At 42.5% G+C, this 11,691-nt stretch overlaps 1 long non-coding RNA gene across 2 annotated transcripts in view; it reads left to right on the forward strand.

Annotated features, from left to right (window-relative positions):
* LOC144761947 (uncharacterized) overlaps window positions 1-10,562 on the forward strand; it is a 210,449-nt gene extending 199,887 nt beyond the window's left edge. The window contains exon 4 of one of the 2 annotated variants that reach the window (XR_013595971.1): window positions 10,477-10,562. This is a non-coding gene — a long non-coding RNA (uncharacterized LOC144761947). The remainder of the gene's footprint in view (window positions 1-10,476) is intronic. The other variant, XR_013595970.1, reaches the window with a different exon arrangement.
* The last annotated feature ends 1,129 nt before the right edge of the window (window positions 10,563-11,691 follow it).

Consider the following 11,691-nt stretch of genomic DNA (forward strand, 5'->3'; position numbering starts at 1 on the left):
ACTGGAAGTCCGCCAGCAAAGCCACCTTCAAGCGCTGGTTCAACTGGGTAACATTCCTCCGAGCAGCAGACAACATCACTGCCAAACACAAGGCAGCGAACCATACAGCCAAAGAGAACATGTGGGCAGCTCTAGACGAATACCTAAAACGATAGCGCCCCCCCCCCCCCCTCTCCTCTCTCTTTTTCTCTCTCTTCTTTCTCTCTCTCGTGCTCTGGCCACCACCGGGCACTAATGTATACCATGTATATGCAAAACTTACCTTATTCATTTCAATAAAAAAATTTTTGAAATAAAAAAAAAAAAAAAAAAAATATACAAAATCTCCGTGGAGGTTAGCTTTCAGGGAAAATGGAATTCGTACTACCGGATTCAGGAGAACACAGCGCAGATATTCGCCAGACTCGTCAAAAGTCTCGTTTACACAATTTATTGATATCTTAAATGCGTTGTTTTCACCAATGAATGCTAAAGTAAATCGACCTGCCCTGTTTTTGTCAGGGAATAAAATATGTGCACTATAGATAGGGAACTGTGAGAAACAGAGGTTTTCTTCATGTGGATCCGAGTAGCATAAAACAGACATGCACTCCGAGGTGAAAATCCTCCTCTTTATTCACTGAATGCCATTCCCAATTTTATGTTGTAGGTGGGTTCTAACTCCATCCACTGTGGTCAACAGGTGTTCGGAATTGATACTTTAGACTCAGAATAAACATGCACCAAAAGGAGGTGGGAATCAGCTCTAGCACTGATTATTGTTATGTGACAGGAGTGGAAAGCAGGCTTCCTTTCTCATTATTCCGAATTACAGCATTTTAATAAACCGGATTAGGATTGTGTACGGCTAAAGGACCAATAAAAATCAATATTTTCAAAAAAAAAAAAAAAAAAAAAAAAAGAACAGGTAATGTTCTTTCACTATCTCATCATTTAAAAAATGAAGTATTTTCAATATTATATTCAACAAAGCCATGGTTACTGCTTTTTTATTTTAAGTAAATAACAGCCATTGACAAAGTCAATAGTCCTGGCTTGTTGTTGGTGTAACAATACTTGCTGTATTGTATATCTGGATGCAATGACAGAAATAACATAATACAAGTAGCGCTACACACTATGCTTAACACAGATATTTAGCCTTGGTGTTTTAAACCACACGCTTAATTACATTGAACACCCCCTTTGAAGAGACCCCCCGTTTTTTTTACGCCACTTAAAGCCCTGGAAACAACACCATGTCAGAGTCACCTCACATCCTGGCACTGTGCATCATGCATGACTCATGCCTTCCACTTTTTCAGATTGCCTATGTGCAAGGGCATAGTTAACTTTCCCCCACCCCACCCCTTCCTTTAGGAACTACAGCAAGGTGAAGATCTTGATGGGCCTCTTCTGTCTGCAACTCTGCAGACAAAGACTCAGCTCATACTGTGAAAAGGTGGGTGAGTAAATAAGTGAAGGAATGTGTGAATGGCTGGATGGGTTAGTGAAAGGATGAATGGATGAATAAAAGGGTGAATGGATAGATAATGAAAGAAAGGATGGATGGATGGGTGAGTGGAAGTATGGATGAGAGAAAAGGTAAATAGATGGATGTATGGGTAGAAGGGTAGATGGATGGGTAAAAGGGAGGATAGGTGTGTGAAAGGATGGATGGATGAGTGAAAGGGTAGACAATGGGTGAGTGGATGGGTGAATGGATGAGTGGAAGGATTGATGGATTGATGAATTGATAAGTGAAAGGGTGGATGGATGGATAAGTTAAAGGGTGGATGTAAGGATTGATGAGTGAGTGAAAGGGTGTCGATGGGCAAAAGGATGGATAGATGAGTGAAGAAGTAAAAGGGTGGATGGATGAGAGAACGGATGGATGGATGAGTGAAAGGATGGATGAGTAACAAGGTCAATGGATGGATTCATGAATGTATGAGTAGATGGGCGGGTGGGTGAAAGGATGGATGGATGGATGAGTGAAAGGGTAGATAATGAGTGAGTCAATAGGTGAATGGATGAGTGAAAGGATGGATGGATTGATGAATTGATAAGTGAAAGGGTGGATGGATGGATAAGTTAAAGGGTGGATGTAAAGATTGATGAGTGGGTGAAGGGGTGTAGATGGACAAAAGGATGGATAGATGAGTGAAGGAGTGAAAGTGTGGATGGATGAGAGAAGGGATGGATAAGTAATAGGGTCAATGGATGGATTCATGAATGGATGAGTAGATGGGTGGGTGAAAGGATGGATGGATGAGTGAAAGGGTAGATAATGGGTGAGTAAATGGGTGAATGGATGAGTGAAAGGATAGATGGATTGATGAATTGATAAGTGAAAGGGTGAATGGATGGATAAGTTAAAGGGTGGATGTAAGGATTGATGAGTGAGTGAAAGGGTGTAGATGGACAAAAGGATGGATAGATGAGTGAAGAAGTGAAAGGGTGGATGGATGAGAGAACGGATGGATAAGTAATAGGGTCAATGGATGGATTCATGAATGGATGAGTAGATGGGTGGGTGGGTGTAAGGATGGATGGATGGATAAGTGGAAGGGGGATGGAGAGAGAAAGGGAGGATGAATGACTAAAAGAGTGCATGGGTGGAAGAATAAGTGACTGGGTGGATGAATGAGTAAGCGATAGGATGGCAGGATGGGTCAAAGGGTAATGGCTGGATAGATGAGTGAATAGATGGATGGGTATAAGAGTGGATGGATGACTGTACGGATGGATGGGGTGAAAGGGTGGGTGGATGAATAATGAATGGATGAGTGAAAGGGTGGATGGAGGGATGAATGAGTGAAATGATGAATGGGAGGATACATGGTGAATAGGTTTGCCAATTGTTGAATATGTTTGGCTATAGATGGGCACACAGATGGAAGGACAGAATGAATGGTGAAAGACTGAATGATATATAAAAGAATGATTACACCTTGTAGCACCCATTATTTTAAGTAACATTTCCTATACATTGACTTTCACGTTTATATGAGCCATTGTCGCTACATAATGTGTGTGTGATGTAACGCACTCTGACACCCTGCCTTACATACTTGGGATGCGTAACACTATAAAATAAATTAAATACACATGAGTGAGCGGTTTTGTTACTTGGGGCTGGCACTGCCAAGTTCCTTGTATATCCAATAGTATTCAATCAACAATAAAAGCGGCCTCACTTGTATTCAGGTGTGGTTCACCATCGTCTAGTGACTAATGTACCCGCTGGAGCGAGATGCCAGTTTTGAATCGTCTAAGGTAGCAAGCAGCGGCCACACTGAAAAACCGTGACGTGCACCATTGTCTCAACCTAATATAAACTTATTTTGACTTGTACTTAAGTGGTTGTCTATTTACTTACTTATATACTATTGCATGACCTCCTCTGACACGTCGGTAAAACTTACCTTTTGTCCCGAAGTTTAGTCCTGAATTTTGACATTTTGTCCTGGATTTTTGTCCTGAATTTTGACCATTTGTCCTGCATTTTTACACTTGCCATCCTGAATTTACACCCATGCTAGTTGGTCACCCTACCCTGTGGTCATATCAGCATAATCCACACCCTATCTTGTGAATATGTAAGTCAGGATTTTAGCAGATATTAGTTTTTTTGCCAAAAACTAACGTCTGCTAAAATCCTGAGGGCCACCTTGTAAATATCACTATGTGCATTTCGCAATAATTTACAAGGTAGTCCGTCAGGGGTACGCCTAGTGGCACCCACTTTGCATCTCATTATAGATATAAAGCGAGGCGTCGGCAAAATGGCTGCTAACATGCGCTAATGCATGTTAGCACCGACTTGCAAATAGGGCGATAAGATTATCTCAGCTTTTTTGGTTTTTAAAGCCAAACAAGCGTAGATAAGGCCCTTGTTAATATGCCCCCGTTAATTACTGGATGTGGTAAATACCACTATCTCAAAATTCCGACCCTTGCGCAAACAGGGGTTCAGGCAGGGGTCCTTGAACACAGACACACTCCTAGCCACGTCCTAATTCATAGATGGTGTTCCACTCCTGCAAACAGTTCGTTTTTTTTGTGCCATACTCCATATCTTTACCAAATAAATATCAAGCGAAAATAGAGTAGTTTGAAATTGATTCGACTTTTCACAGTTTGAAATAAAAAATATCCTTAGTCCACTGCATTTGGCAGGTGTGAACTGCCGATTCCCTCTTTTTATCCGCACATATGTAAACTGGACTGTTTCAGACGCTGTGGCCTCCACATATTTCACAAACTATGATGAGCACCTCCCAATCAATTTAAATCCATCCCCCTTATTGGTTTAGTCTGACTCCCAGCCAACCAATCGTCTGCAATGGCCAAGTCTGCAGCCAATGTCCATGGAACCCAAGGGAAGGTGAGCAATCTGTTGACGCAAACACTCTCATTGCAGCATTTCAGGGAAAGGGAGACAGGGAGAAGTGCTCAGCAGAAAGCATCCTTGGGGAGGCAGTGCATATCGAATCAAGTTTATCCAGCTTCCTTTGTCTATATGTGCACGCGCAGTGCAGGAGAGCAGTTCTTTCTTAACCCTCGAAGAGTCAAGAGTCTAGGAGGCTGCACAGGTGTGTACTAGGGATGTATTCCTCATTGTATCCATCCAAAGCCTGGAAAAAAAGGGATCTGTCTGTTGATCTTCTTCCTGTGACCTCTCCCTTCTCGTGCATGAGGGCTCAGAGCTGTGTGTGCGGTCACATCTCGGTAACACCCTCGTCACCTTCCCTACCACTGGGAGAAATGTTCCTCTCAGGTGTTGTGCCCTTCTTCCATGCAGGAAGTTTCAAACCATACTTTTGAAAGACTAACTATGTGTGGGCTGCACCTGACGACTTGGGGAATGGACAGCAATGAATACATACAAAATAAGTGCACGCTCTTCTCTCTCGGTTTAAAAGCTGCTGAAAAGTCCCTTTTGAAATACCATTGATCTCTGTGCATCCTTATGGTTTGCACTCCGAAAATAGTACATTTTAATTGCTTGATCACAGGTTGAGTGTTTTCTGTTCCACTCCACTACTAGGCTGGACCACAATTTCACTATTCCAGAAAACCGAAATGTAGAAAGGAACAAAACTATACTTTGGAAAGCCACAGGCTGTAAAGCTTGGGTGTATACCAAGACTCTGCTACTAACACAGTGGGAAATAGACAATTTCAGCTTGAGGACTCTAGGCTAGATTATTAGTGACACTGAGCAGCATATCTAGAGACTGCATCACTCCTGAAATCACAGAGTTGCCCAGTTATGCGGGCTCTAGAAACATTGAATCCAGCTTTACCGGGTGCAAATTTGCACCCAGTAAAACCTATAAAAGGTTGCATGGGACGAGATACGTGGAAAGATGCGCCGTCTAGACCCGCTGTACCCATGTATGCATAATGGGTAGTGCTGACACTCATCTATCTGGGCTCTAAGGGCTTTCCTCGCCACTTCCATTGCCCAGTAACGAGCGTCAGGTGCCACAGACCAAATGAACAGCCCTGGGACATATATGTATCCCTCCTGGCTCCCTGCCTGCCTCCAGACCCTCCACCTTCCTTTGCGCCCCCTCCAAAGCAGCAGTATCACAGCCCTGGGCCAGAGGCAGACAGCACCCCACCTGCCTTGACAACAGAAAATGCTTCCTCTATCTTCTCCCAATAATGGATAGGTGTCTGTAAGCCACTTACCTGCCCACTGCAGGCCCACATCCTGCCTCTGCCTTCTCATTCACTTACCAACTACTCAATGGAGGTGGTAAGTGTACGTATTAAAGAGGACAATATTGGAAAAAATAGGCAAAATTTGATGCAGAAAAAAGACTGTCTAGAATTGTCCATCCTTCTGCCCTGTTTAGCTCGTGATTGGATAGTGTTTGCTGCGGAAAATACACAGACACTAATAGACAATGTCCACATGATCTTAGGGTGGAGCACCAGGATAGCTTTTGGGTCTTTGCTGGAAAATGGTCGCAGTTCTTACTTATATACGACTATTGTTGCTTAGGGTGGGTTATTGTGAAGTATGTTTCTGTGTTTGAAGTATCTGTCAATGTTGTCTTGAGATGCAACAGGTATTCCTAGAGGTAGGTTCCACTGCCCATTGTGCCACAGGAACGTTGCTGTGTGGGAGCGCTTTCCCTTAGAAAATCTGCATAACATTAGTGAACCCATTTTTGCTGGAGTCAAGGACAATATTAACCTCTAAGTCTATGAGGTAGCGTGTCCCGAGAGACAAGATTCAAACACCATTAAAAAAAATGCAGTCAATAAGAAAGAACTGACTCAAAAAGGGAGTTTGAGATCAGAAATGTATAGAAAATCATGAAGGGTTATTGCAATTTTAAAATGCAATACAGAAAACAGAAACACTGCAAATGAAACCGTGACAGGGGCGTAGCTTTGTGTGTTACACCCCCCACCTCCTATAAATGTATTTTCTGGTAAATAAATGGTTACAGGTGCTTTCAGTCAGGTATGGCGAGGTGTCTGCAGGATTTCTGTACGGAATTTTACATACACACTGACAAAAATACACATACACAAGCTCTCCCTCTCTTTATTTTGAAAGTCCTCAAAAATATTACTTATTTAGCAAAATATTGTGTTTTCCCTCACTTAGTACTCCTACCAATCTGCATTCCTCTCCCTTTGCACTGCTCCTTAAACCCCTCTCCTGCGTCCTGCTTATTATATAATGTATTTTAACATTATATGCCAGGGTCATTGTTGGAAAATGTGAAGTTTAAACCCCCAATCTTACTGACCCAGCTACGCCCCTGAGCAGTGAGCAGTCCAAGTCAAATGCCTTAATGACTTTTAGTTATAGGATTAATGCAATAATGAGCAAAAGTTTAGAAAATGGGGCCTGATTGCGATGTTGGCAGATGGGAAACTCCATCACAAACATGACGACTATCCTGTCCGCTGTATTACAAGTTCAAGAGGATATAATGAAACTTGTAATATGGCGGACACGATATCCATCGCGTTTGTGATGGAGTATCCCATTTGCCAAGATCGTAATCAGGCTATAAGTCCCAAATGAGCAGAATACCTAGAGCTAATCGTAATCTGGCTCTAAATGAATTGCTCGTTATTGCCACCACCTTCATTGTCACATTAAATATTTTGCTTGCGTGCTGTCATTCTCCATCCTTTTCCATTCACTTTTAATGCATTTTTGCTGATACTCTCAACAACAGTATGCCTGGAATTTAGAAAGACATTTCAAAACATATCTAGGACTTTTCACTCTCACCGACAGCACATAACAAATTTGTGGTCAATAACAATTTTAATGACACCATTGCCCATTTTTGCAGTAGAGTGACCGATTCTGATGTTCCTATTAGAAATTTCTTGTAATTGATCTGGGTTGACTTTTCATTCAATTTTGCTTTTCATCCTAGCAGAAAAGAGCTCAGTATTGTTCATAAATCCTATTAGCATATTATGTGAAGTATAACAAAATACAAATGTGTGCCTAAAGATTTTTGAATGATTTGGCTTATTTCTGTTGGCCTCCAACTCCTTAGGCATCCCCGTGATTTTGTATAGTACATGAAACAGATGGGTATCTCACTGGAACAACCATGGACTGTCACCCAACGAAGGTCAGAGTGGAGACTGCAGCAGATATACCAGAGTCGCAGCAGCATTTTGTATATGGGACCTCCTGGCAGGTTCACAGAATAACATACGGTTCTAACCTGTATATATTTATTAGACACAATTTTAGTATATAGCTAATGCATAGCAATATGTCAATGGTTCTTAGAAAATTGAAATTGCAAAGTCTAGCAAAAGAAAACTACTAAAGAAATATACTCCTAACATGGAGAGAAATTTGTCCCACAAATGCTGTAGTACAATCTGGCAAGATCAGAAATTGTCAAGATGCTCTAACCTGGCAATCCAGATCCAACAAGAGAGATGATAGTTTCCACACTTCGCTAAACCCACAGCCTATGCCACACTGTTATTGTGGAAATTCACAAGTGGCGCAGGGGAAAGGAGAATGAGATGAGATAGAGAAACAGAGGCACTGGATAAAATCATACACCTGGTAGCACAGCTGGGGTTAGTCTGCACTGCGCTGCAGAAGCATTGATGTCTAAAAATAAAATCTATCTTTTAGCATGACCATAGTTGGGACTTTGAAGTTTTAACTAGGGGTGGGCGGAGTTTGAAGAGTTCCTCGCCTTGGAATTACATGGAGTGAAATAAAAGCTCATTGCACTCTGCCTAACTTCAGCAAGCGGACGGAGTTTTGCTTGGCCTCTTGTTCGCACTGATTTGTGCGATTAGTGCGCTCCACATAGCAACGAGCGCGGGAACAGCACCATGTGGTCGCCTGCGTGAGTGGTCATTTTATTTTTCCTATTCTGTGCATGGTGCTGGGCCTACTTCTGAATCATAATTATATATTTGCCACTCTAACTTTATTTACGTTATCCTCCCCTTTTTACATTTAATTCCTTAGTGTGTGTATTTTTATATTGCAGGCCCATTTAAAAAATATTTTCTGTGACTTTTGATACTTTTTCCCTAACTTGCCAAACATCCTAATCTCTCCCTCTCTAGTCTATTTCATCTCTTCCTTCTGGATTTCTTTTTTTCTTATTCACCATGTCAGAACATGGGAGAGGCGGCAGCAGTGCAGAAAACCGCACCCCCAGCCCCGCCGCCAGGGGGTGCATCCTTGTGTCATTTTTAGTGAGGAGAAGGTGACTGAACTCATTTTTTTGTGCAGCACCACCTCCCCTCCATTCTAGCAGCAGGCTGCAGGCCCGGGAGTGTGTACAGCCCGGGGAAGGGTTGGCTGCTGTGGGTGAAGGCGAGCCGTTGCATTTGCCAATGCACTAGGGTTTATTATTCCTCTCCTAGTATTAGAACTGCCCTTTGTTATTCCTTCTCTATCTCACCCCTCCTCCTTTTCACCTTTGGTATAACCCTACTGTTGGCCGTGAGGCTATCTTAGAATGTTAGTGACAGAACTGGATGTTGATGACAGAGCAGCTGCTGGTTGTGGAACTGTGGAGGTAGAAATAAAGAGTTGACTTACCTTTACCTGGTGTCCTCTACTTCGTAACAGTGGCAACGAATGGTCTTCGATTCTTGTTACCAATTCCTCCATGCTTTATCCTTTTTTCTATATTTCTTGCTTCTGTAGCTGACTTCCTCCTATGTATGCACTAATCTGTAGATTAAGCTTTCTTCTGCTTGGTTATGCTGTGCCTCTTCGCTAACTTTATACCCTGTGGACTGTTACTGTAAGACTTAGGGCCCGATGTAGGTGGCAAATACCGGTCGGAAACGGCCGAATTCGGCCGTTTCCGACCGGTATTTGGCATCTTGAGATGTAGGGGGCCAGATTTTACAGATTCTGTAAATTTACCGAATCGGTAAATTTACAGAATCTGTAAAATACCGAATCGGTATTTTTACCGATTCGGTACCTTCCAGATGTAGGTGGGACTCTTCTGAGTCCCAAAGGCCCTACAAATTCGGTATTTTACCACCCAATCCAATTGGGTGTTAAAATACCGAATTCAGGTGTGCATGCACATGTGTGCATGCACACCTAGCCATGTGAGAGACAGACATGCCCTTAGGGCATGTCTGTGTGCCACATGGCGCACATGCCTATTTTTGGGGTGCCAGAGGGTGTCAAAGTGACACCCCCTGCACCCTTGCCAAATTCGGTATTTACCGATTCTGTAATTACAGAATCGGTATTGCCCATTGATTCCTATGGGCTTCAAGGCCCATAGGAATCAATGGGCAATACCGATTCGGTATTTACAGATTCGGTAAGTACCGAATCTTAACGATTCGGTATTTACAGAATCTGTAATACCTAGATCTCCCCCCTTCATACTTACCGACTCTTAAATACTGAATCGGTAAAATTCGGTATTTAAGAGTCGGTAAATATGAATTACCTACATCTGGCCCTAAGAGACTAGATTAGGTAGTCTACTATGAAGATTGCCGAGTTTGCAGATCCTAGCAAGCTCTTCTACACTTGTTTGTTGAGGAGGCTTTCTATTTCTTGCTCAAATGAAGAGAGAGAGGCCAAGGTTATGGGAACCCCCCCCCCAATGCTGTGTTGTATGATTTATTCATTATCCCAGCAGTTTCCATTACAGTGCAGCACGGCAGGAGAGTAGTATGAAGATGGTCCCATTGCATTTGCCAACCAAAACCATATGTCCTTTATTGTACAATTTATTCTACCCCTTCATTGCGCTTTAAATGACTCACAGTCATCATATCTCTGCCCCTCCATTATGGAGGGCTTAACTAATGGGTTTTCTAGCATTTTCAACCAGAAAACTGCCCATAGTGATATTTTAGATGACAGAGGAGATACTGCGAACTGAACTGTATTCATGTGTTGTTGTTGTGTTATGTTTTAAACAAATGAAAAGGGGGAGGTGTGTCTGGCACCTAAAATGCATAATATTGTTTTTCTAACAGCACAGACCCCCAGTGACAGGGCCAGCACCAGTGCGCCAGCAGCAGCTGAAGGGGGAGTCTCTGCGGCAGCAGTGATGGGCAATGGTAGGTCACATTCCTCGGTTATTGACAATTACTAATATACCCACTAGATTTGTTAAGTGAGGCAGATCCCACCCATCATCATTTATCCACCCATAAGCTCCCTGCCCATGGCACTTTGCTAGTCGTGACCCATGGGTCATGATGCCACCCAACTGTAGCATGCTTCAATCTGCCACTGAAATGTTGGCTGTGCAATGTGCATCTGTTTCTGTTAATATAGTACTTACAAAGCTTTCAATGGATTGCCTACTAAAACGAAAACCAGGTATCTTTCTCTCTCCTCCCAGTGTCCACTCAGTCACTCACCTCCTAGTACCGCACTCCTTTATCTTCTGCTGTCCCAGCTTACCAGAAACATTGGAAAAAAATATTTATGGCATGCGCCACATGTTACAGAACAAGTGATTCATATGGCTTCCATAATGGATTTACGCCTGTTCAAATTTGACATTCATCAACTTTAGGTTTCAGCTACAGTGACTGACTAAGCCTAAGCTACATCAGTGAAACCCCCTCCTACCACTGTTATATCGCACAATCTCTACCATACCTGCCCGGCTTTTCCCTGTACCTTACCCTGCAAAAGCAGACTAAAAGCCTGATTTTTAGAGTTTGGCAGATGGAGCTACTCCGTCACAAACGTAACATATATCCCGTCTGCCATATCACTAATCATAATACGGCAGATGGGATATTTTTAATGTTTGTAACCCCTCTGCCAAACTCTAGTCTAAATCAGTCCCTAAGTCGAATTTCATTCCCTTACTGCCAAGCAAATGTATTTCATTTAAATAATTTGTGTTTGGGGGTGAGGCCAGGAAGTAAAGTGGGATTAAGTGTCTGTGATTTCGTGTTTTGCGGATGGGATACTCTGTGATGAACATTGCACGTGCCCAATAAAAATCTATATATCCCATTCATTTCCCTGTATTGCAGTGCAATGTTTTTCCTACTGTCTACTTATGACAAACAGGATATTTATTATCCAAATGTTATGCATGATGTGTGTGAGATATTATGAATCATCTGCCTCTTTGAGGTCAGAGTAGAATTGAAAGGCATTTGGAGAAGAGCAGGGCCATTGGAATCAAAGATAATTTTTTGTTCATTGCAGGTGCCCCAGCTACAGAC

This window comes from Lissotriton helveticus, chromosome 6 (assembly GCF_964261635.1).
Source record: "Lissotriton helveticus chromosome 6, aLisHel1.1, whole genome shotgun sequence".
In the NCBI taxonomy this organism is placed as follows: Eukaryota; Metazoa; Chordata; class Amphibia; order Caudata; family Salamandridae; genus Lissotriton; species Lissotriton helveticus.